Source organism: Bombina bombina, chromosome 8 (genome assembly GCF_027579735.1).
Source record: "Bombina bombina isolate aBomBom1 chromosome 8, aBomBom1.pri, whole genome shotgun sequence".
Classification (NCBI taxonomy): domain Eukaryota; kingdom Metazoa; phylum Chordata; class Amphibia; order Anura; family Bombinatoridae; genus Bombina; species Bombina bombina.
This window is the reverse complement of record NC_069506.1, coordinates 73,104,394-73,129,673: the sequence shown is the minus strand read 5'-3', so window position 1 is coordinate 73,129,673 and position 25,280 is coordinate 73,104,394.

Below are 25,280 nucleotides of genomic sequence, written 5' to 3'. Positions count from 1 at the left end.
TAGAATCAATTACTTAAGATGATACAAATAACAAAATATTTATCTTAACTAAATGAAAGCATAAAACTAATCTATAAAATCTTAGGCATTTCCTAGAAAAACCACTGTCCAGCCACCATTTTAAAACAAGTCCGTATAAGCCAGTCAAATTCTGCCTCTTTAAAACCAACATGATACAGTGCAAAGTCGGTTCAGACTTTTCAAATGACTATGCACTTATCCCCCCCAAAAATTTTTTTTAACTAAAAACAGTTGCACTGTGTTTAAAAAGTGTAAGTATATTCTATCTATCTATCTAAATATCTATTTGTCTCGATCTATTATCTATTTATCATCTATCTATCTAATTATCACTGTTCATTGAAATGTATTTGTTTTAAAAGTCACTCATGACCAATTATGCCACTGAATGTGTACACCAAAGTATGATGAATGAAACACTGTAAAACATAAGGACATAGACCGGTAAAATATTTTTTTTCCACCACATACTTATCAAGATAGTTAGGTTTGTTACATAAAAATGAGTTAGAATAATCTTTCAAGATTTTATTGTGACAATAGCTATTGCATCCTAAAATACATAATTAATGTGTCAGTTTAGACATTTATGCATTGTCTGCTCTGTCCATGAATAACTGTGCATCTTATTTAATGTATATTTCAAGATAGTTTATGACCACTGACTTCAGATTATATTACCTGAATAAATCCATGTCTAACTCTACGATGCAGAAGATAAAATATTTTGCTTTTTGCAGCCAATGTGTTTCCTAATACTTTTTTCTTTCTAACATTCTTGGTAGCTCAATGCATTTGGTTAATTTTATAAATTTCTGAACTTTTCCTTCTACTTTCTGCGCACTACAAAATGCTAACATATGGACTGGGACTTAAAGCCGTAAAACAGTTTCAGGAAATTAGGCAGATAAAGTTAAATGAAAGTGGAAATTAAGCACAAAATGTTTAAAAGGCTAAAGTGTCATCAAGCAGAAAATACAATCTCAAGATAATAATACTAGCTTAATTAAGTTTTTAGGTTGAAATCTGCAGGAGCGCTATTGTAACATTACTTCTAAAAAAAACAGTAAGTCATGGAATTTTGGTTTGTTTTGTCTAAATAATAATAAAAAACCACAACTGAATTCAAGCAACTATCCAATGACAGAAAGGGGATAACTTGATTAGTCATAATTTTCTGTTGCACAGCAGGGGGTGGCTATAAAATGCAAGAAAACCAGTAATCACATAAATATTTCTCAAGATAAGTAATGGTTTCCATGTTGCCTAAAGCAGATGTCTAGTGTTCCTTCATCCTGTTGGAATTAGCAGTAAAAATAAATTCTGCTGGGATCTGCCAGCACATGAGAAAATAGTTATTAGTTAATTATGATAATACTGGATGTTGAGGTAATATTCCTTACATGTGGGAGGAATAAGTGGCAGACACGATAAAATACAGAACAAATTTATTTTTAATATATCCCATAAGCACTAATTGAAGAAACAAATAAAATTAAGATGTTGCCTGCAAGTAAATTTAAACCGAACATGCCTATCTGGATAAGTTTGTTGTTCACAAGGCTTACATGATGCCTGAGTGTATATATTTCTCTTGACACTGAAATATAATTAACTCTGAGCACTGAGAGTATTGCAATGTCAATATCTGCTTGTTCATTACTTTGCATATGATTCTCTGTTGATATGGGATGGGTTAGTCAGTTCAGATTTAATCATAATATGATTAGCTAGGTAAGCTCCGGTTTCTTTTTAGAGCTTAATAAAATCTGTTTTACTAGCCTGTTGGTCTTGGAAAATAGGATTCATTATGTAGTCAGTGTCATTAGATACTATTAAAATCTGTTATTACTTTAAGTGGTGCATAAATATCTCAGGGACTTTATTATCTAAATTTATAGGAACGTATGGTATAGCTACAGATAAGAACATCTTTGTTAACCTGTCAACATTCTTTACCAGAACAAACTTTTTTACAAGCTACATCTGAGATATAAAGGAGAGACCAGTTTACTGGGTGCAGTTACCTTCCTTGGCTACTTAGGTTAAATATTCTACTACTTGTCACAATAAACTTTAAACCCTAACATTTTCTTTCCTGATTCAGGTAGAGCATGCAATTTTAAACAATGTTCCAATTTACTTCTATGATCTAATTTGCTTTGTTCCCTTGGTATCCTTTGTTGAAATGTATATCTAGGTAGGCTCAAGAGCTGGGAGATAGCTTGCTGATTTAGTAGCTGCACAAATATACCTCTTATCATTGGTTTACCGATGTGTTCAGCTAGCTCCAGTAGTGCAATGCTGATCCTTCAATAAAAAATACAAAGAGAATGAAGCAAAATTTATAATGGAAGTAAATTTGGAAAGTTGTTAAAAAAAATGTAAATTGGGTTTCATGTCCCTTTAAAGTGTCAGTAAACGTCAAAACCTGGAATATGTGATGTGTGTTCATAATTGGTTAAATATATTTATAGATTACCATTCTTGCTTCAAGTTTACCTTATAAAAATTACAATTAATATTCTTCTTATGGAGGATCCTGCAATTTGCTCCTGGCAGTTTTCCCCGATGCTGTTCTAGTTTGAGGGAAGCCCATATGCATGTGTGCAATGCCTGTTTAGGAAAGCAGGCAGGGAGACAAAGTTGTTGTTTCTAGAGTGCACAGAGTTTGATTGGCTGTGTTAACCAAATACTGAATCACATGAAAGCTATAACGCATATTTGTAAAACGTTGCCTAGAAAATATCTCGTTAAAATCTCTGTTAAAAAAAGGAAGATATTATAACCTCAAATTTCTTTAGTAGTCACATATTATTGTAAAGGGCTTTTAAGCATCCAATCCGGATGCTTCTCCTGGGACTTACAAGGGAGCATGCGTCTGGTATGTGCAGGCGCAGTCACTTTGGGGCCCATTTATCAAGTTCTGTATGGAGCTTGATGCCCAGTGTTTCTGGCGAGCCTTCGGGTTCGCCAGAAACACCAGTTATGACAGCAGACCGCTGCTCCATAACCTGTCCGCCTGCTCTGAGGAGGCGGACAGAACTCGTGTAAAATCAACCCGATCGAATACGATCGGGTTGATTGTCACCCCCTGCTAGCGGCCGATTGGCTGTGAATCTGCAGGGGGCGGCGTTGCACCAGCAGTTCACAAGAGCTGCTGGTGCAATGCTGAACGCGGAGAGCGTATTGCTCTCCGCATTCAGCAATGTTTGTCGGACATGATCCGCTGATCAGGTCATGTCGGATAGGCATTTAATAAATAGGCCCCTTTATCTTCTCGGTTTTAGGAAATTTACTAAGAAATCTTGTAGGGTTATGGTGAAATTCTATATGATCACAGTAAAGCAAAGTTTGAATTTAACACTGATTATGCAGTCTGGTACTTGTTTTTTATCACCATGCAGATGACAGTTAAAGAAGTAGCTGAAAAATAACGGTTTAGAGATCATCTACTGTAATTTAATGACCTGAAGAAATTTTGGGGTAAAATATCCTATTTTTTTAACATAGGTATATTCATGTGATATTTTCTAGTTATCTTTTATATATATGCTGCATCACTTTCAAATGATTTTCATATTGGTAACAAGTCCCTTTAATTTACACATAGGGGCCCGTTATCAAGTTCCGGATTGAGCTTGAGGGCCTGTGTTTCTAAAGACTGCTGCTCCATAACCCTGTCCGACTGCTCTGAGCGGACAGACATCGTCGAAAATCATCCTGATCGAGGACGATCAGGTTGATTGACACCTCCCTGCTGGCGGCCAATCTGCAGGGGGCGTTGCACCAGTTGGTGCAATGCTGAATACGGAGATAAATATCCCCCATATACTTTTTTTCTTATTATGGACACCTTTTGTAGAGTACATATTTTATATCCAACGTTTGCTGTCCCTTTATATATATTTATTACTAAATATGATTGATTTGTAAAAAAAAAATGGAAAACCAATGAGTTGGGATAAAATGAAAGATAAAATTAAAATAAAATGGACATTTTGAATGGAAAACTGGATTTACTAGTATTTATATGCATGCACCATTTGCATGTCAAAGCAAAATTTACTAGGTACAAAAACTTCCCCTTTAACAGCTCAAGACCTTATATACGTCAGAGTTCAAATGAACAGTCAATTTGACAAAGTGAAAGTAACACTCACCCCAGCACTGAGTTATTTCCTAGCAGACAAGTGATGCAAACGGCCAACGGATCGTTCACCACAAGAACGTACAGTGAGCCTCCACTGCCACGCTGAAAGGTGCTCTTACTTGGGGTGAGCGCTGGAGGTATCCATTATCTCTCCTGCTGCCTGCGCGGTGAGTAAATCTGTGCAGGGACATATACCAATGACGTCATCCAGCAGTCTGTGCTTCAGGTAAGATACGTGTAAACGTTGAGTCCTTGAAACACCGAGGTTTGAGTTGGAGAAATGACCACAACCATAAAGCAGCAAAAGGAATCCAGCAAACCTTCCAGGCGTATATATTTTCAAAGCAATGTTTATTATGTTTTTCCATAATAAACATTGCTTTGAAAATATATACGCCTGAAAGGTTTGCTGGATTCCTTTTGCTGCTTTACCGTTTAAATGTCATGAATAAAAGTTTACTTGTTTTAATAAATATAAGTAACAGTATTCCAAAACTCCCACAAAGCTGATCACATCTATACAGACTGCAGTACTTCAAATAAATGCTTAACTTGCATTGTATTATCTTACACTATAAAATGTGCACATTTTATTTTCAAAGGCACGTTGCTTTCATAAGGGCTTGTTTTGTCCCTTTATATACTCGCATCAATGCTTTGCTATATGAAAAGAAAAAAAGGGCACATACAGTATAAAAGAACCACAACCCACAGAATTTTTTAGCGCAAAGTTAAAACAAAAGGCATCTACATGACTAACGCTTGAAGTTACACAACCTAGTTATAACTTGTTCATTGTTCATAAAGGTTGACATACTGAAAGCTGGTACAGCTGTAAATATCATAACAATGACAGTTAAAGGGACAGTCAAGTCCAAAAAAAACTTTTATGATTTAAATAGGGAATGTAATTTTAAATAACTTTCCAGTTTACTTTTCTCATCAATTTTGCTTTGTTCTCTTGGTATTCTTAGTTGAAATATAATTCTAGGAGGTTCATATGCTAATTTCTTAAACCTTGAAGACTACCTCTAATCTGAATGCATTTTGACCACTAGAGGGCATTAGTTCATGTGTTTCATATAGATAACATTGAGCTCATGCCTGTGAAGTTAGCCTGGAGTGAGCACTGATTGGCTAAAAAGCAAGTCTGTCAAAATAACTGAAATAAGGGGGCACTTTGCAGAGGCTTAGATACAAGGTAATCACAGAGGTAATAAGTGTATTTATATAACTGTGTTGGTTATGCAAAACTGGGGAATAGGTAATAAAGGGATTATCTTTCTTTTTAAACAACAACAATTCTGGTGTTGACTGTCCCTTTAAGCTGTCAGTAATGGAGGCTAGGAAAAAAGTGGCTATGGGTGAGGTCAAGGATAAAGTCAGGAAAGTTTGGGATGTGGTTAGATAGACTAGGGTGTGGCTGACCCATAATGGATGGAGTTAGGTGGAGTGAGAGGACATTTTGAAGGTGGGTTTGAACATTTCCAGATCGGTTGAGGAGGTTTCAAACTTCAGTATTTGAAACTGGGATATTAAAAGATTTAGGAATGTGGAGGTAGGGATAGCCCTACAAAATGTGAGAAGGTTGGAAGCATTTCTGGTTTACGGCTTTAAGAGTATATCATTGGGCAAGGGCATATAAATGTAATTTAAATATAAAAATAAATAAAGAACCTAACGACCATCTGGCACCAGTTTTATCTTGGATGTATCCACAGGAGTAAAAATCAAGTGAATACAGTTTGAGTATGGACATTCAATTTATTTGGTGGATAGCAAGCAGGTTTAGTGGACGAGCACAATTTATTATCAATGGGACCACAAATTGACAGTGGCAGTTGGCATATCCTATTCTAATTCTAGGAAAATACAAGATGTCTGTGTTCTAGCTGTAAATGAATGAGTCAAGAAGAGTCAGGGACCAGTTAATCTTTGGGGACCAGGTAAGCTGCTATAACATATGAGCTTCACTTTCATCTAATCTTTAAAACACATTCCCTATTTCCCTTTTAATTTATTGAAGTTATTTGTTAAGGGTCTTCACCATTGAAGGGACAGGGTGCTGTAGAATTTTCTCACTTTTAATATGTTTCCAGTGATCAGTTTTACCTGCTGGAGTGTTGTTTACAAATGAATAATACACCTTTATTTTGCCATGTGAAATAGCTGCATTTCTTGTTAAAACTGACACCTTAACCAAAAGTTCCAGTGCTGGAATAATGACTACAGAAAGGCTTTTTAAACAAGAGACATGAGAAGAAATAAGACTCCGAGGGGGGAATGGGGTTATAGAGCAAGAGAGAGAGAGAGAGAGACCAGCCCTTTTTAAAGGGTGTTCCTGAAGCAGCTTTGAATACAATTACCTCTTGTCTATTGCTTGCCCGAATACACTATCCCTATAACAGTGTCACACATTAGAGTAATTTAAAACTCCTTAAATACAATAGTTTTTACTCCCCATAATTGTATTGTGATTTTTAAGTGCCCAAAATAAAAAAACAGTTATATACAGATGACATTAAAAATGAACACAGATATGAACCTTATAATCTGATAATTCTATTTTAGAAGTATCTGCTGTGTTACATTGTTTCTTTTTTTTCCCACCATTAAAGGGAAAAAATGCAATAAGCTATAATGCAAAAGGTCCCTTGGGACTAGCAGGTACCAGTGGCTATTCAGAGAATGCTAGAGGTGCAATGTAATGTGCAACACAGAAGAAAGGAAAACCTTTGATATAAAATAAATGAGTCACTGACAACTCAACCAAGAGACTCAAGGTCAAAGATGACCTTTTTAGGTCCCCCTAGGGAGCATTTTCTAAGAAGCTCCATTGTATTAGGAATATACACTTTTTTAAGGTGCCCTTAGGCATTGCCTTAGATGCTTCTTGCAACAACATCTCTAACTTCCACCAAGGCTACCACTTTGATCACACTTGTATTATATACACACAAGGTGTACCCATATTATCACAACTTTAGTAAGCTCATTGCTTTCTCCTAATTTTCGAATTAGTATGTTCAAATGTCTTAATAATTTTTTTTTTTAATTCGTTTTTATTATTGAGGATACAACAAATGAGTACAGGTACCACAAATACAACCGTCTCAGCATTCATATAAAAAGATTACATACTTATTAGCCAGAAAGTTAACAGGATACATATGGACAGTGTAAGTAAGTTTTCCGACTAGTTAAGCCCACATAGAAGGGTATGACACAGCCGTATTGTAGAACCATTCGTTGTTTACAAGGAAAAGCAGGTATTAGTTTCCAGTGGATGATTGCACGTATCCCTCAATATCTTTTTTCTTTTTTAAACTTAAAAAACAACAACAACTTAACATTTCTAATACATCTAACAACAATTAAAACTAAGTGCCTTGTTACCTAAGTAGTATACCCTCATGTTGACCCTCACATGTCCAGCCCTATGGCGTAATAAAAATGTGTAAGTGGGAGAGAAGGAAGAGAAAAAAAAAAAAAAAAAAAAAAAAGGGGGAAGAAGGAAAAGAGGAGAAAGGGGGGGGGGGGGGTGTGGGTGTAGTGTGAAGAGGAGGAGGGGGACCTCCCAGGTGCAATTAAAAGAAAGATTCAATCAGAATCATCTTAGACCCATCAGTTCTGTTCTGGGGGGTCTCCTCGGTGGTTAAAGCAGCCCATTCTCCCCGCAGAATGCCCTGCAACACTATCTCATGCTGTGCAAAGGGTTTAAGAATTTGTTTTTGCTGTCCTGGTGGTAGCTTTTCTATAAGATGTCTCCATTTCCTCAGAAAAGGTTGTAGTCTATGTTTAGTGTCCCAGCAAGCGTCTTGTCTCTCAATAAACATGTGCCTAAAGAGAACCCTCTTAAACTGTGTCAATGAAGGTGCTGAGCGAGAACACCATAGGGTAAGAATACAATGTCTTGCAAGTAGTGTACACAAAGTCAGTAGAGGCTGTTTCTTACTATCTATACCAGTCCATGTAAACAGATATATATTGGTGGGATTGAATGAGATGTCAAGACTCATGGTTACCTTAAGCCAGTATTGCAGGCATCCCCAGAATTTCTTAAGTAAGGGGCAGTCAAAAAAGTAGTGGACTAAAGAGGGATTGGGGAACTGACATTTTATGCATTGGTTTGGGAGATGGGGGTTCCATTTCGCCCTTCTACTAGGGGTGATATAGTCTCTGTTAATCAATCTAATTTGCACCTTCCGCAATGGCAGTGCCAAAGTTGCTGATTTGGTTTTCAGGAGACTATCTTTGACGTCCTGAATGGATATCTCTGCAGTAGTGTCCAATTTCAGTTTTTCCAATAATCCTACCTGGGCCTTAGCACTATATGGCCGAAGAATTTCCTGATATATCCCTGACATAGAAAAGTTCCCCAGTTTGAAGGCAGTTTGGGGAATTGCAAATGGGGCCTGATTCCAGAATCCTGGGTTGGCGTCCATTATGACTCTAATATAATGCCTGAGTTGCAGATAGGCATAAAAGTGTTGATTTGGAAGGTTATAGGACGCTTTCAGGTCCTGAAATGTTCTGACGGTGTGCGACAACGGGTCTAAAGCATCCCTGAGCCTCCGCAGTCCCCTCTCGTCCCATATTGCAAATGGAGCATGTTCATCTCCTCCTGGGAATTTAATGTTGCCCCTGATAGGTATATACTTAGGTGAAGGGCACAGTTGGCCCAGTGCCTTGTGCGCCTTAGACCAGGCCGCAAGCGGATCTCTATACAAAACGTTGTTCTTTATGTGTTGGGGTATATCCCCTGGTTGGCAATATGGGAGGTATGCCAGGCCACAGCGCTCAATTACCGCCTCCTCCAGTTGCTTATCATAGAAGTGTGCCGTACCCAGCTGCCAATCCAGTACTAGTCTTATTAAAGCAGCCCAGTTATAATATTGGATATGTGGCAAACCCAAGCCACCATTAAGAAATGAGGCATGCAGTTTATTGGCTGCAATTCTGGGTTTTTTCCCTTTCCATATGAAGCAGTTCAGAGCTCTATTGAGCCTCCTCACCTCTCCATTAGTCATCAAGAAGGGCAAAACAAGCAGTGGGTACAGGAGCCTAGGTAATAGTGACATTTTAAATAAGTTTACCCGTCCCGTGAGACTGAGTGGAAGGTTATGCCAGCTTGTCAAACGAGAGCATATCAAATTGCACTGTCGGGTGATGTTGAGGTCATATATTTTATGCGGATTCTTATGTAGGTTAATACCTAAATATGTAAGGGAGTCAGTTACCTCAACAAAGGGGTACTGGGTAGTGTCCGATGTGTGTTTGTGTAGCCACAAGATCTCGGACTTAGTGTTGTTCACCTTATATCCCGAGAATCGGCCGAATAATTCCAGTGTCTCAAGGATCTTAGGTATAGATGACTTAGGGGAATCCACAAATAACAACATGTCGTCTGCGTACAGTGCAAGATGAAGTACTCGTTTCCCCAAGTTTATTCCCGGAAATTTTTTTCGCAGGGTCACTGCCAGGGGTTCCAGGGCCAGATCGAAGATCAGAGGAGACAGGGGGCACCCCTGTCTAGTGCCCCTCCCTAGGGAGAAGCTCGAGGAGAAGCAGCCGTTAACCAGGATATGAGCTGTAGGTGTTGAGTAGAGTTTCCTCAATACCTCCATATACGAGCCTCGGAAGTTAAAGTGCTTCAGGACATCAAATAGATAAGGCCATTCGACACGGTCGAAGGCCTTCTCTGCATCTAGGGAAAGGAGAAATGCCTCCGAATTGTCTCCTCCAGGACGGTTCTGCCCCCGTTCCCAGTAATAGTTGATAACATGTAGCACACGTCTTAAGTTGGTTACCGGGGTACGCTGGTACACAAAACCAGTTTGATCCGGGTCTAGGAGAGTAGGCAAGATAACTTTTAGGCGATTTGCAAGAATCTTCGTAAAGATCTTGTAGTCTGAATTTAAGAGCGAGATCGGACGATATGATCCCGGCTCCAACGGATCTCGTCCCGGCTTCGGAATTAGAGTGATATGAGCCGAAGAAAAGGTATCTGAAGGGTGGTTACCTTCCTTGAAGAGGCCATTGTACAATTGATTAAGTATGGGCGACACCTGCGGCAGTAGCAGACGATAAAGTTCTATGGGGAGACCGTCCGGACCCGCTACTTTACCCACAGGCAAGGATTTGATCGTGGCCTGTACCTCCTCCACTGAGAAGGGGGCGTTAAGAGACTCCAATTGGTCATCTGTCAACTTTGGAAGTGATACTGAGCGCCAGAATCGTTCCAATACCTCCGTTGGAGGCTCTGATTGACTAGTGTACAGCTGTTTATAGTAGAGAGCAAAACCCTCCGCTATCTCTAGAGGTGTCCTATATGTATCGCCGTTCAGCTGTATCGCCGCGACCTCTCGACTCGTCTCTCTTGCATTTACTAGGTTGGCTAGCAGCTTACCCGATCTGTTCCCATATCTATGGAATTTACTCGCCGACTTCAACAGGTCAGAAGCCGCTTTCTGTTTCAGGAAAGCCTCTAACTCCTCCTTAGCCAACACGAACGCCTCTTGTGTGTCCCTTGATCTGGAGACATGGTAAGTTTGGTAAGACTGTTCCAGGGTCTTCTGTAGCTCGTCATGTCTCTGTTGTGCCCTATGCTTTAAATTAGCTACATAGGAAATAATGTGTCCTGTTAGAACTGCTTTGGCAGTATCCCAGAACAGCTGTGGTCGATCCAGATGCTGGTGGTTCTCTGTATAGAAATCGTTCCAGCAGTGTGTGAGGTATTTTTTGAAGGCCTCCGAGGTCAACAAGTATGATGGGAACCTGAGCGTATTCCTATTTGGCTTATTTCTGTGGAGTTTCAGCATCAGTCCCACTGGGGCGTGATCTGATAGTAAGATAGTGTATATTTTCTCTTGACTAACCCTAGGAATTAGCCCTTCTGATATCCAAAACATGTCAATTCTAGATAGAGAGCTTGCCGTCTTGGACAGGCATGTATAGCTCCTCTCCAGAGGATGTCTCCTTCTCCAGATGTCGCACATCGCCAAATCTGAGTGGAGTTTGGAGAAAACCTTTGTTTCAAATCTTCCCTTATGTTTTGAAAGCCGAGCATTAGCGTCTATCAGACCCAACTAAGTTCTATCCAGCTGCGGGCTTGGAGTCAGATTAAAATCTCCCCCCAGGATAAGTGGAGCATCACCAAAAGGAGTCAATGCTTGAGTCAAAGTGTTCCAAAAGGCAAAAGTTTTAGAGTTGGGGGCATAAATATTGCAAAGAACGTAGATGGTGTCCTGAATTTTAACCCTCAGTATCAAAAATCTACCCTCCTTATCCTTATACGTCTGCAACAGTTCAAATGAAAGGCGCTTACCAAATAGAACAGCCAAACCTCTACTTGAGCTAGTATAAGACAGGTAAGAGATCGATCCCACCCATGTTTGTTTTAATTTGTCATGTTCTGTATCTGTTAAGTGGGTCTCTTGAAGGAGCGCTATGTCAGAGTCTAGTTTTTTTAAATGAGAGAGGATCGCTCTCCTCTTTATTGGGGAGTTAATACCCCCCACGTTCCAAGACATCAATTTAAGTGTCATTTATATCCATATAGAGGGGATAAAAGGAATGAGTACAGAGAGGGCGGGGAGGAGAAAAGAAAGGCAGGGAGGGAAGAAGAAGAGAAAGAGAGGGGAGAAAAAAAAAAGGGGGGGGGGGAGAAGGTTAAACTGTGTACATGTGGAATTAAGGTATGTGTTACCTAGTTTGGCCAGAATAAGGTATATATTATATTCTACAAGCTTGGACATGGCATCCAACTAACATATATAGCAATGTTACGAGGGGTCTTATCCATATATATCTGAAACAGAACTTGCAAATTTCTCCCAGATAAGCCATAATACCATATGAACCAATATATTCCCACAGCAATGTTCTCCCTATCCCAACCACAACCCAAATATTTCCCAGAAATTGAACTCCCTGTAGCAATAAAGCAACTATGAGCTCCCAGCAAAGATATCTAGCAATACATTGTAATGGTAATGTCTGGGGATATGTGCAAATTATTGGATAGGAAGGGGTTCCACAGCAATACACAACACACCTGGCGACATGTAATACAGTGAAGCGATTACCAGATCCGCTCCCCTCGCCACCCAGCCCACAGGCGGATTCCGCCCGCGGAGGAGGCAGCAGGAAAGTCAGATAGAAATACACATATGTGAAACTCCCATGTAACAAGTCAACCCCCCACCCCTCGTCAAAGGAAAAGGTAATACAGTGTGATGAGTGCAATTTGGTGAGTACACAGGATAGGAGAGGACAAGTCGTAGTACATTGATATACACTGGGCCGAATAGGTGATGGTGTTGCTAATCCTATGGCCCACACGGGCCCCCTACCGCCCCCCCACAGGCGGGCCTCGCCCGCGGAGGTAGCAGCAATCGGGCCAGGCGACCGCCAAACGCGGGCCTGGAGTGGAACCTCCAAAGAGAGAGTCCACACCCGTCCAGACATCCTAAAGTCTTAAAAACACAGAGTAATAGTAGGAATGGGTAGGGTGTATAACGCCTGAGGACCTGTATGGGAGGAAAATTCAATGTTAGAGTCCATCTAGCCATAAGGGCACATAAGAAAAGTGTTAGTTCAGAACTGTTAGGTGCAAGTATAAGCAAGGCAATCAAACAAACATTAAATAAAATTAAAACAACGAGCATCACACTAGTTAACAATAACTGACATAACATGTTCAAGCCCGTGATTACACATTGTCCTCGGGCATGCAAGGTGAGACCCAGACCAGGTCTCTCCTTCAAATCACCAGTCTCTAGGAGTGTTCTTTTAGAGTCATATGTGCATTTTCTTTGTGAAAGTCTATCAAAAACAAATAAAAACATAAACAGTAACAGTGATAATTATAATATAGTTACGTGCTGCGTCATGAGAGAGTCCAGGGCCCTCAGCCCGCGTCCTTCTGTTTCCTCTCCGTTTCCAAATAGCTTTCCACTGCCTGAGGGGAGTGGAAATATTTCGGGCCTGTAGGGGTTTGCAAGCGAAGCTTGGCTGGAAAGAGCAGGGCCACTTGTCGGCCTTGCTCATATAAGCGTGAGCAAATAGGTGAGAAATCTTTCCGTTGCCTGGATACCTCTGAAGAAAAATCTTGAAATAACAAGAGCCGATTGCCCTCATATAAAACTTCTTTCTGGAGGCGATAAGCCCTTAAGATTCGCAGCTTCTCTTGGAAGTTGAGACACCTGAAGATTACTTGTCTCGGTTTCATGTTGTTGTTTTCAAGATTTCTTTCAGGGCCTACTCTGTGAGCCCTCTCCACATCCAAGGGCAATATATCGTGTGGTATGCCCAGAAGCTTTGGCAGAATTAAAGCTGCAAAAGCCAGGAGATCCTTCCCCTTGACTTTTTCAGGCAGACCCACCACCCGCAGATTATTGCGGCGGCTGCGGTTTTCCAGGTCGTCCACACGCTCTTGCAGTAACTTATTCTGACGTAGTATTTGTTGCAGGGAATTACTAGATGCCGCCTGTCTGTCTTCTATTTCAGAGATGCGGCCCTCTGCTTCAGAGATACGGGTAGAGTACTGCCTGACCTCGCTAGTTAGGGTGTCAAGTCCTGCTTGCAGGTTCTCCATTTTTGGGAGAAAAAAGGATTTCAGGTCTTTCATAAGTTGTGTCTGATCTCCAGTGCGTTTGGCGGTGTCCTCTGGGTACATCTCAATCACCGCCTGAGTTTATAGCTGGTGCTTAGCTTTTCTATCGCTGCTTTTATTTTTCTGGCTCATGCTGTCACTTTGATGTGATTTCAATTTCTGAAAGTATTCGTCCACTCTCATCAGCAAATTCAGTAATCACCCAGAGTCCGCCAGTGAATATTTATATAGAAGCTGGTAATGTAGATTACAGATCTCACAGCTCCAGCAGAGCAAATATCCAGGTTAGGCCTCAATAGTAAAGGTGCGTGCCAGGGGGAAGAGAAAGATCAAAATGGCTCACAGATGCAAAACCCCAGCTATTTCATAAGTCCAGTTTAGACAGAGTAGAAGGGGATAAGGTGATAGTTAGCTTCAATCTGATCCAGAGAGCAAAAAGGGATCCTAGCAGATGTGGCCCCCGGTCACTGTAGGTATTGCGGTAGTCACTCACTCCTCCACCCAAGCCTCTGTCTTAAACAGTCCCAGGCTAAATACTTTTATAGACCCGCCTAAAGGTGTTGTAGGGCCAGCTTGTGTGATATCTCAGTGGCTGTCTGTTCCTTACCGGACTGATGCGATCGTGTGTGCCCAGTCTGCACAGTTAGATAATTGCCTCCTTAGCCGTGACCGGAGGTAGCTTGTCCACAGCTCCCCAAAGCTTCAAACCCAAGCACACCAGAGCGAGTCGGGTTCTGGGTACTTTAAGGGACGCCACTCAGTCCCGGATCCTCCAATGCTGTCCCCTCAGAGTATATTGCTATCGTGGCACCATGCAATCTGGCCGCCCACGTGGGTAAAGTCACTGCAGCGCAACCGGGGGATAAAGTAGCTGTTAGACTTAGCGCAGCACTTTTGGTCGGTTAGCGATGTCCCCTGTGAGGGAATCCCAACAAGATATAGCTGCGGGGAGGCAGATCAGGAGCAAAAAAGCAAGGTATATAGCAAGTTTAGATGTTTCTAATGTCAGAGCTCTCGTTCCTTGCTGCCGTCTGCCAAGCCCTCCCACCGGAAGTCCAAATGTCTTAATATTTAAAAAAAAATATTGTTATATATTGTGCACCCCTTGTGCAAGAACTAATTGCTGCTAAACGTGAAGTCTATTAACAATTGTTATTATTATTATTATTATTATTATTATTAACCTTTTAACGCCGTTATGCCGTTCTATTCCGTCATAATTACACTGGGCTTTAAAGCCATTATGACGGAATAGAACGTCATAACAAACGGCTGTCCTGAAGCCTTCTGTGCTTCTAGGACTTGATCGCGGTCTGGAGGGCGTTCCTAGGGTTGTAGGGACGCCCCCCAGATGCGATCCAATAATTGAAATCTCTCGATCGTATGCACGATCGCGTAGTTTCAATTTGTCTACATCGGAACAGGTGTTCCGATGTAGGCACTTTCACCCTGTCACTAAAGGGTTAATAATAATAATAATAATAACAACAAAATGAATGTTTTAAGATTATTTTCAGCTCTTTCCTCTACTAAATTTGGCATCTATTTACAATTATTGTTGTTATTATTATTATTAATAATAATAATAATAATAATAATAAAAATGAGTTAAAGTAAATTTCATAAGCTGATCTTTGTTTGCTATTAATTTTATTTACAATTATTAATATGTATAATAATAAGTGAGTTAAAGTGTCTTAAAGGGACATTAAACAGTGTTCAAAGAAACTATCAGTCTGAGAATAACATATAGATGTATTTTTTAAAGTTTCATTAGATGTTTAAATATTGACAAAATAAGTGTAAAGTTTTAGTGTCTATAATGGGCACTGCCATGTTGTAACTTAGGTTACCTTCTCTGCTGCGGCCAATTAGGGACAGTTATAAATAGGTCACTAGAGTGTGCAGCCAATCGCTGTGTGGAATATGACAGTGCTCTGCACTTCCATTTCTATCAGGAACTGAAAAGCTCACAATTTTAGAATGGAATTACAGGAAAAGGGAACAAAATAAATAATGAGAGTATATTGCAGAGTTTTCTTTATATATACGATTTATCGTTTTATATTACTATCTCAAAGTGTTTAATGTCCCTTTAAGATTATATTTAACTCTTTTCTTTACTAAATGTGAAATCTATGTACAACTATTATTATTACTACTAATAATAATAATAAAATGAACTGAGTGTTTTAAGCTTATAAACTATTTTGCTATTATTTGTGAAATTGATTTACAATTGTTATTATTTATAAAAAGTGATTTAAATTTAGTGAAATAAATGTGATAAGATAAGATGAAATAAGATAAAATAAGCCCTAAAGGTGTGAATTAATATATGTGGTGCCACTCATATATATTAGACCAAAAATAAATTGGTAAATAAAGTTCATATAAGGATATGTATACTCTTCCTGGCACTCTTCATAGGACGCACCTCCAGGCTTTTAAAAATAAGGTTAAATGAACATATATACAACATAAGGAAAGGTTTTCAGAAACATACACTATCAGCACACTTTGACAAAAAACACAATAGAAGAATAGAGGATCTTGAGTTTTTGGGCATCAGGAAGGTAGAATCTGGGTGGAAAGGAGGGGATACACAGAACCAATTAGGTCGTTTGGAGATGAAATGGATCCATATTATGGATAGTCTTATACCAAATGGCCTTAATAAGGATTTTGAACTTCACCACTTTCTATAAACAACATATATGCCAACCAATATACTCCGTGACTCTCCAACAAGCAATTTTGAAGTATCCAATTAAACATAAAACTTCCTATCCTTAGTACTAATGTATCAATATAAAACAGTAAAAGCTGACGATTCAAATGTATACATTTTAAATCTAATCATATTATCCGGTAGTAGTCACTAACATTTGCAAATTATGTGTAGATGAATCTTTGTAAGATGACTAGAAATCGGATAGATCTCATTTGTACAATGCATAAGATTCTGTTTTTTGGTAACAATGAGAACATTACGGTTACTAAATACATTTTAGGATGTACACCTTTAAGATGTATATTTCCCTTTATGCTCCGTATTTACACATTTTCTATTTTCTATTTATATGGTACGTTATATACAGGACAAGTTCGTCTAATGAATTTTAACAAAATTTTTTATTGTCAAATGTTTTTAATTTTAATATTTCCTTGTCGAATGTTTCTATCCTTAACAATGTTTATGCATATATTGATGAATGCTTTCACTGTGAATATCTCTACTTGAAGTTTTATGATGACCACAAACCGAAATGTTTGCCCATTTTTAAGATGGAGGACGTTGTACCGGATATCCGGTTTATAGATTTTGAATGACTTAAATTAAAGTTTTTGGACATGCGCACACCATCCTTGATAAAGCTTAATGCGAAACGTACGTTGGATTTATCGTTCCCTGGCGCCTTCCTAAGTACCTGCACACCAATAAGAAGAGCAACAGTTACTGGACTTTCTGGGGGAGGTTGTGTGGTTCAGCTTCTACACTCCTTACCACGGTTTCTAGTATTCTGTTAAGCTCATATTGAGCAATTACTACACTGTATTGCCTATACTTATCAGAAAAGGTGTTGTTAGCAGGTCTGGTGACGCTATTTTATATATTTTATATATGATGTTTTAATAAATTCATTTATCTGAACAACCAGAACAAGAATCTGTTTTACCCAACAGTATAAAAGTGGGTGTGCGCTTCTACCTGAGCTTGGTTATAGCTCCACCGCATGTGAGTAACCATTTGCACAGACACAAGTTTTATATTGCAACAAAATTACAGAATCACGCTATGTGGCATATTTCTTCTTTTTTATGAGGATCAAGAGAGACCACACAGAAGATTGAAGAGTGCCAGGAAGAGTATACATATCCTTATATGAACTTTATTTACCAATTTATTTTTGGTCTAATATATATGAGTGGCACCACATATATTAATTCACACCTTTAGGGCTTATTTTATCTTATTTCATCTTATCTTATCACATTTATTTCATTCATTTTCTTTTTGTGATACTTTGGTATTTGTTATTATTTCTGTTTTTTATACCACATCTGTTGTACACTAGGCTGTATTGTCTAGTCTTTACTTCACAATTTTTGTGCACTAGGCTGCATTGTTAAGCTATTGTATATTATTTAATTTTAATGTTATAATATTGTGTAGCACGTTTTGTATAATTATCACGAGCGATCTGAGTGAACTCCATATAAGTTCTCTCATTACTGTATCACACATATTCCACAAACAATATATACAATACTGTTTTTAATATTAAGTTATATTTTTTCTTAATATTGTATACCTATATCAGCACTTGTTTAGATAGCACGTAGTCACATTAAGTATTATAGAGTACGTTAGAACAATAGTTTCTTACATATTCGTGTCATATACATTTTTAAGCAATACGCTGTACGTCACTGGTAGAAACAGGTATACTTACACCAAAATAATTGGACCTATTAGCGAATACCATAGAAAGCAACAGACACTATTATTTTTATTTTAATACCCGAGTCATCTTACCTGTTTTAACAAAATAAATTTGCAGATACACGCAGTTAGACCAGATTCCGGAAAGGATTAAAATAAAACTACTATGTCTCTATTTTTGAACAGACGCACAACTACATCATGTGCGGATGATTTTTTTGATAACTCCGAGAACACCAATGAGTCCTTGGAGAATCTGTTTAGAGAAGTAGAAAAACTAATGTCTAAGGAAATTAAATACCATCTTGAAATAGTTACATTAGAAAAATATTTAAAGGAACAAATTACACCAAGGGGGCTGAGAATATTAAAAAATCCGACATTTGGACAGGATAATTTAATGTTTATAACAAAATGGAATCATATTTTAGAGGAATGTACTAAGAAACTCATGAATCTAATTATAAGTGAGAGAAAAAAATTATTAGATGAAGCGAATGAAGAAATCAATATGTTAGAGCAAAAAATAATCCCACATATGAATAATAAAAGTTACAATGAATTATCACAAAAAATAGCCGATAATTTGGATACCTTAAAGAAAGAAATAAAAAATACTAAAAGAAAGAAATATTTTAGAGACCATGAGGATTATAAAGAAAGGAAGGAAAGGAACTTTAAAATCAAGAATATGAGAGTAAATAATTATAATAATGGTAAAGAAAAATTCTTTGTAGAGAATAGAAATAGCGAAATGAGACCCGGATATTACAATAGAAATACATATAATAATAGTAATAAAAATAAACATCATTATCATACTCTGGCACATAGAAAGAGAGAAAACTATTACTCACATAACAATGAAAAGGATTCCAGACAAGGGTACAAAAATAATCAACATCAGTCAGGGGATAGGAATTATGCACAACATAAGGGGAATTACCACCGTACAGAACAGGAAAGGAAGGAAGATAATGAATGGCAGCAACCCAGAAACTCCTTTAAAAAACAAAGAGTTTATTATCAGGAAGATATCCCTACATATAACAGATTCGAGGACCTAAACAGATTTAGCTCAGAGGAAGATGAGGAGGTTTTTTTAGAAGCAGGCAAAAGAAAATACAATCGCACAAACTCGGATCTGTTCAACAAAAGGAGAAGGAATATGGACAGAACAGAGTACTAAGAAAAAAGAATAAAATAACTAATAAGAACATAACTGAAGTAACAAATAATGACAACAAGAAGACAGGAAAAGGTATCTTCAACCTATCTAAGATAGAACTAACAAGAGCACAAACTTCTGTTCTGGACAAAGGTCTTAATTTCGCACCTAGCTATAGAATCAATAAATTTGATACCTATATAGGAGTGCAGACATTTATACGCAATTTATGTATCAAAAAATACTTTCTTAACAGTCCTATTGTGAACAATAAGATCCCTGACTCTAATAAATATAAACATGCAGAAGTCAAAAATAGGTCATTATTTAATCCCACGCAATATAGGTCAGCCCCAATGGAAACATTTTTAGAATTAGTTCATAGAGACATTAAATATCTCAAAACCAACTACACTTCAAATTTGACCAAAGTAGAACAAATAGCACTTAAAGAATTACAGGATAATGACAAGATAGTGGTGAAGCCGGCCGATAAGGGCGGAGGCACTGTTATAATGGACAGTGAAAAGTATAATGAAGAGTGTCTCAGACAACTGAATGATTTAAATACATATAAAAAATAAGACTCAAATCCTGTTTTTGTTTATAGAAAAAGAATTGAGAAATATTTGAACGAAGGACTTAAAGAAGGTATTTTAAACAAGAAGGAGTATCAATATTTATGCAACCAATTCCCCAAAACTGCCAGTTTCTATATACTCCCTAAAATCCATAAAGATCCCATAAACCCTCCAGGGAGGCCTATTGTGTCTGGGGTAAATTCACATACTAGTAATCTATCGGCATACATAGATTCATTCCTACAAACATACGTTAAGAATACAAAATCCTATTTGAAAGACACCATTAGTATATTAAATCATCTGGAAGACATCCAATGGAATAAAGAGTGGATGCTAGTCACTGGAGATGTCACATCCCTATACACCATAATAGATACAGAATTAGGGATTACCTCAGTACGTGACATCTTAAAAGAGGATACCACCCTTGATCCCAAACAGCTACAATTTATTTTGGATGGTATTAGGATCATCCTAGAGACTAACTACTTCTGGTTTAATAAAATATATTATTTACAGATTAGTGGAACGGCGATGGGCACCAGATTTGCGCCCAGTTATGCCAACTTATATATGGCCAATTGGGAAAATTTGTACATCTTCAATTCCCCCTGGGTGCAATATCTGGTGTCCTATCGTCGTTACATAGACGATCTGTTCCTGATTTGGTCAGGAACGGAATGCCAATTAAACGAATTTAAGGAATATTTAAAATCTAACGAGTTTAATATAACCCTTACATGGAACCAGAGTAGAACAAAAGTAGAATTTCTTGACTTAGAAATATATATATAGAAAATGAGGGATTAAAAACAAAAAACTTCTTCAAAAGTATTGATGTAAACAATTATATTAATCTAAACAGCTGCCATCAAGACACTGGCTAAAAAATATACCAAAGGGACAGTTTATGCGCCTTAGGCGCAACTGTAGGGATGAAGCTGTTTTTCACACTCAATCTAAAATACTAAAAGAAAGATTTATAGAGAAGAATTACCCAAGCAATTTCTTAGAAGAGAAAATAGTAGAGGTGGCAAACTTGGACAGAAAAAACCTACTCCAGTATAAGCAAAAAAACAACTGGATATCAAAAACAGAGAATTCAGCAAGTAGACTGATCTTACAACACAGCACCCAAAGTAAAGAGGTGAGAGAAATTATACAAAAACATTGGGGAATTTTATTTAGAGATCCAAGTCTGTCTGAACTCATAGAAGATAAACCGTATATAATGTTTAAAAAGGTTCCAAATTTAAAAGTACAACTCACACATAAAACAATAAAAAAGACAGAAGGTATTAATTCAAATAAAAACTGGTTACCAACATTACAAGAAGGTTTTAGAAGGTGCCAGTTTTGTAGTGCCTGTAAAGAAATGAAAAAGGGACCCAAAATTTGCAATAAATTTTATTCCATGGATGGAAATAGGCAGTATAATATTAACCAAGTCATCACATGTAACAGTAAAAATGTAATATATTTGTTACGCTGCACGTGTAACTTAATTTACATAGGACGCACCTCCAGGCTTTTAAAAATAAGGTTAAATGAACATATATACAACATAAGGAAAGGTTTTCAGAAACATACACTATCAGCACACTTTGACAAAAAACACAATAGAAGAATAGAGGATCTTGAGTTTTTGGGCATCAGGAAGGTAGAATCTGGGTGGAAAGGAGGGGATACACAGAACCAATTAGGTCGTTTGGAGATTAAATGGATCCATATTATGGATAGTCTTATACCAAATGGCCTTAATAAGGATTTTGAACTTCACCACTTTCTATAAACAACATATATGCCAACCAATATACTCTGTGACTCTCCAACAAGCAATTTTGAAGTATCCAATTAAACATAAAACTTCCTATCCTTAGTACTAATGTATCAATATAAAACAGTAAAAGCTGACGATTCAAATGTATACATTTTAAATCTAATCATATTATCCGGTAGTAGTCACTAACATTTGCAAATTATGTGTAGATGAATCTTTGTAAGATGACTAGAAATGGGATAGATCTCATTTGTACAATGCATAAGATTCTGTTTTTTGGTAACAATGAGAACATTACGGTTACTAAATACATTTTAGGATGTACACCTTTAAGATGTATATTTCCCTTTATGCTCCGTATTTACACATTTTCTATTTTCTATTTATATGGTACGTTATATACAGGACAAGTTCGTCTAATGAATTTTAACAAAATTTTTTCTTGTCAAATGTTTTTAATTTTAATATTTCCTTGTCGAATGTTTCTATCCTTAACAATGTTTATGCATATATTGATGAATGCTTTCACTGTGAATATCTCTACTTGAAGTTTTATGATGACCACAAACCGAAATGTTTGCCCATTTTTAAGATGGAGGACGTTGTACCGGATATCCGGTTTATAGATTTTGAATGACTTAAATTAAAGTTTTTGGACATGCGCACACCATCCTTGATAAAGCTTAATGCGAAACGTACGTTGGATTTATCGTTCCCTGGCGCCTTCCTAAGTACCTGCACACCAATAAGAAGAGCAACAGTTACTGGACTTTCTGGGGGAGGTTGTGTGGTTCAGCTTCTACACTCCTTACCACGGTTTCTAGTATTCTGTTAAGCTCATATTGAGCAATTACTACACTGTATTGCCTATACTTATCAGAAAAGGTGTTGTTAGCAGGTCTGGTGACGCTATTTTATATATTTTATATATGATGTTTTAATAAATTCATTTATCTGAACAACTAGAACAAGAATCTGTTTTACCCAACAGTATAAAAGTGGGTGTGCGCTTCTACCTGAGCTTGGTTATAGCTCCACCGCATGTGAGTGACCATTTGCACAGACACAAGTTTTATATTGCAACAAAATTACAGAATCACGCTATGTGGCATATTTCTTCTTTTTTATGAGGATCAAGAGAGACCACACAGAAGATTGAAGAGTGCCAGGAAGAGTATACATATCCTTATATGAACTTTATTTACCAATTTATTTTTGGTCTAATATATATGAGTGGCACCACATATATTAATTCACACCTTTAGGGCTTATTTTATCTTATTTCATCTTATCTTATCACATTTATTTCATTCATTTTCTTTTTGTGATACTTTGGTATTTGTTATGATTTAAATTTAGTGTTTTAAGCTGATTTTTAACTCTTTCCGATCGCTTGTTTACACATTTAATATGTTTTTGCAGAAAGAATCTTTGTACATATGGCAATCCTTAAATATCTAATGCACAGCACATCTCTAAATGTCAGAGTCAAATGGTATTAAAGCTGAAGATGAAAAAGCCTGATAGTAGTTTAAGAAAACAGATACTGTCCTTGAAGTGTGACCTAAATGTGACAAATGATCTCATTTCACTGTTCACATCTGTATACTCGCTGAAATATATCTGCAGCAGCAAAAGGGGTATATTGCAAAAGCTGTAAAACCTCAGCACAAATGCCAGCAATTGTTTGTCTAATGGGGAATCTGACCCATTCAATTATCAGTGTACGGAATCCCACAAGCATACTTGTATATGAGGCTAACCTAAAAAACAAATATTAAATGCTACAAATGTTTTGGAAAAATATGTCTTCACCTTCCTTTTAATTTATTTATCTCCGTATGTTGCACAGATTTAAAGGGATATGAAACCTAAAAAAAAAAATATTAGGGGGGGGCGGAGCCGGCGCTTGTTGAAGATGGCCGCACTTTAGGTGAGCTCCGGAGTATTAGCCCACAAAGACTATACCGGCACCTCTAAAATTCCAGCTACAGACTAGGCAACCTAACTCCTGCATCCCGGATGGCAAGCTGACCACGAGGAGACTTCCGAAAATTAGTAAAGGTCATCCGTGCTCGCTATTGAGAGCATTATACCGCAGACAGCACTACGGGATCATGTGAGTAACGTGTAAATACAAATATGAGACACAAACGCTCCTGACATACAAAAAAGGAGAAAGACAAGAATACAAAATAAAACCAAGCATTTGCCCTGTAACGCTTGATCACTCACATGGAGCTACACTCACACATCAGAGCCGGGCGCCATCTTAGACACACGCAGTACTGATTATGCAACATGGTGATCTGCCTCATGTGAGAACTCTTAACAGTTAGCTGTCTCCCTATTTAAATCACAAGATAGCAGGCTCATATTTTGGAGACAGGGATTTTGTATGATACACAGGAGAGATAAAATCACGCTGCCTTCATAACAGCTGAAATATGGAAGCTTTATCACAGCAATAAGAGAGAGACATTGATTACCACATCTCTGCAGCGCATCACTGCAACACCTACTTGCAAAGTTTCTTTCCTAGTTTATATGTCAGCCATGCAATCGGTGGCTTATTAAACAACCAAAGTTCATGTGTCACGCTTATGTTTATACTTCTTATAATTTATATACCAATGGGAAAAGGACATATAAAGCAATGACCCCCTCATCATCACTGAATCTATGAAACATTAAACAGGAAATGGGGTCATAGAAATAGCATGACAGCCCTCCACTTAACAACAGCTTTCACACAGATGTTCTGTTACATTCCTTACACTCTGGAAGATAAAAAAAAAAAAAATTTAAAAGAAGAGAGGGAGTAATTTCTCTATCTATATGAAAAGACAACAAGGTGTGGATCTCAAACAGGCCTCAGGCTTTAATAAATAAATAACTGTACAGCGGCTGCTGGGACAATAGGAGACAACAGGCTACCTAAACCACTCTATGTGAAATAAAGGGAGTCTTAGCTCAACACTGAAAACCTGCAGCACAACAGCTGATATTGGAATATTCCTTTTCTCTTCAGACTTTTATAACGCTGTTAAAAAATGTCTCCCAGGAAAACTTTACAGAAAGGAAAATCCAGCAAAGGGGGGGGACCCTTAAAACCGACAGTGGATGAATATTTCAAAGCTACCCCATTGCCATCTCCTAAAGAAAGGACACAAGTGGCGTCAAGCCATCAACCCTCCTCTGGTTACTCAGAGTCAGAATCTGACGAGGATAACGACATGGTGTCTGTACCCAAAAATGTAATTTCATCCATACCTTCAAAGAAAGACTTCTCAACCCTCATTGTGCAGGTTAAACAGTGCATAAAAGAAGAAATAGCAGAACTAAAAAGAGACATAGTGGAGATTGGAAACAGGGTGGAAGGCTTAGAAGAAACCGCGCAGGCCCATTCATTAGACTTAACTAATCTGAGTGACCAGATGGAACAGCAAGACAAAGTGATCCTACAGCTAGAGGATAAATTAGAAGATCTGGAAAACCGCTCCAGAAGACA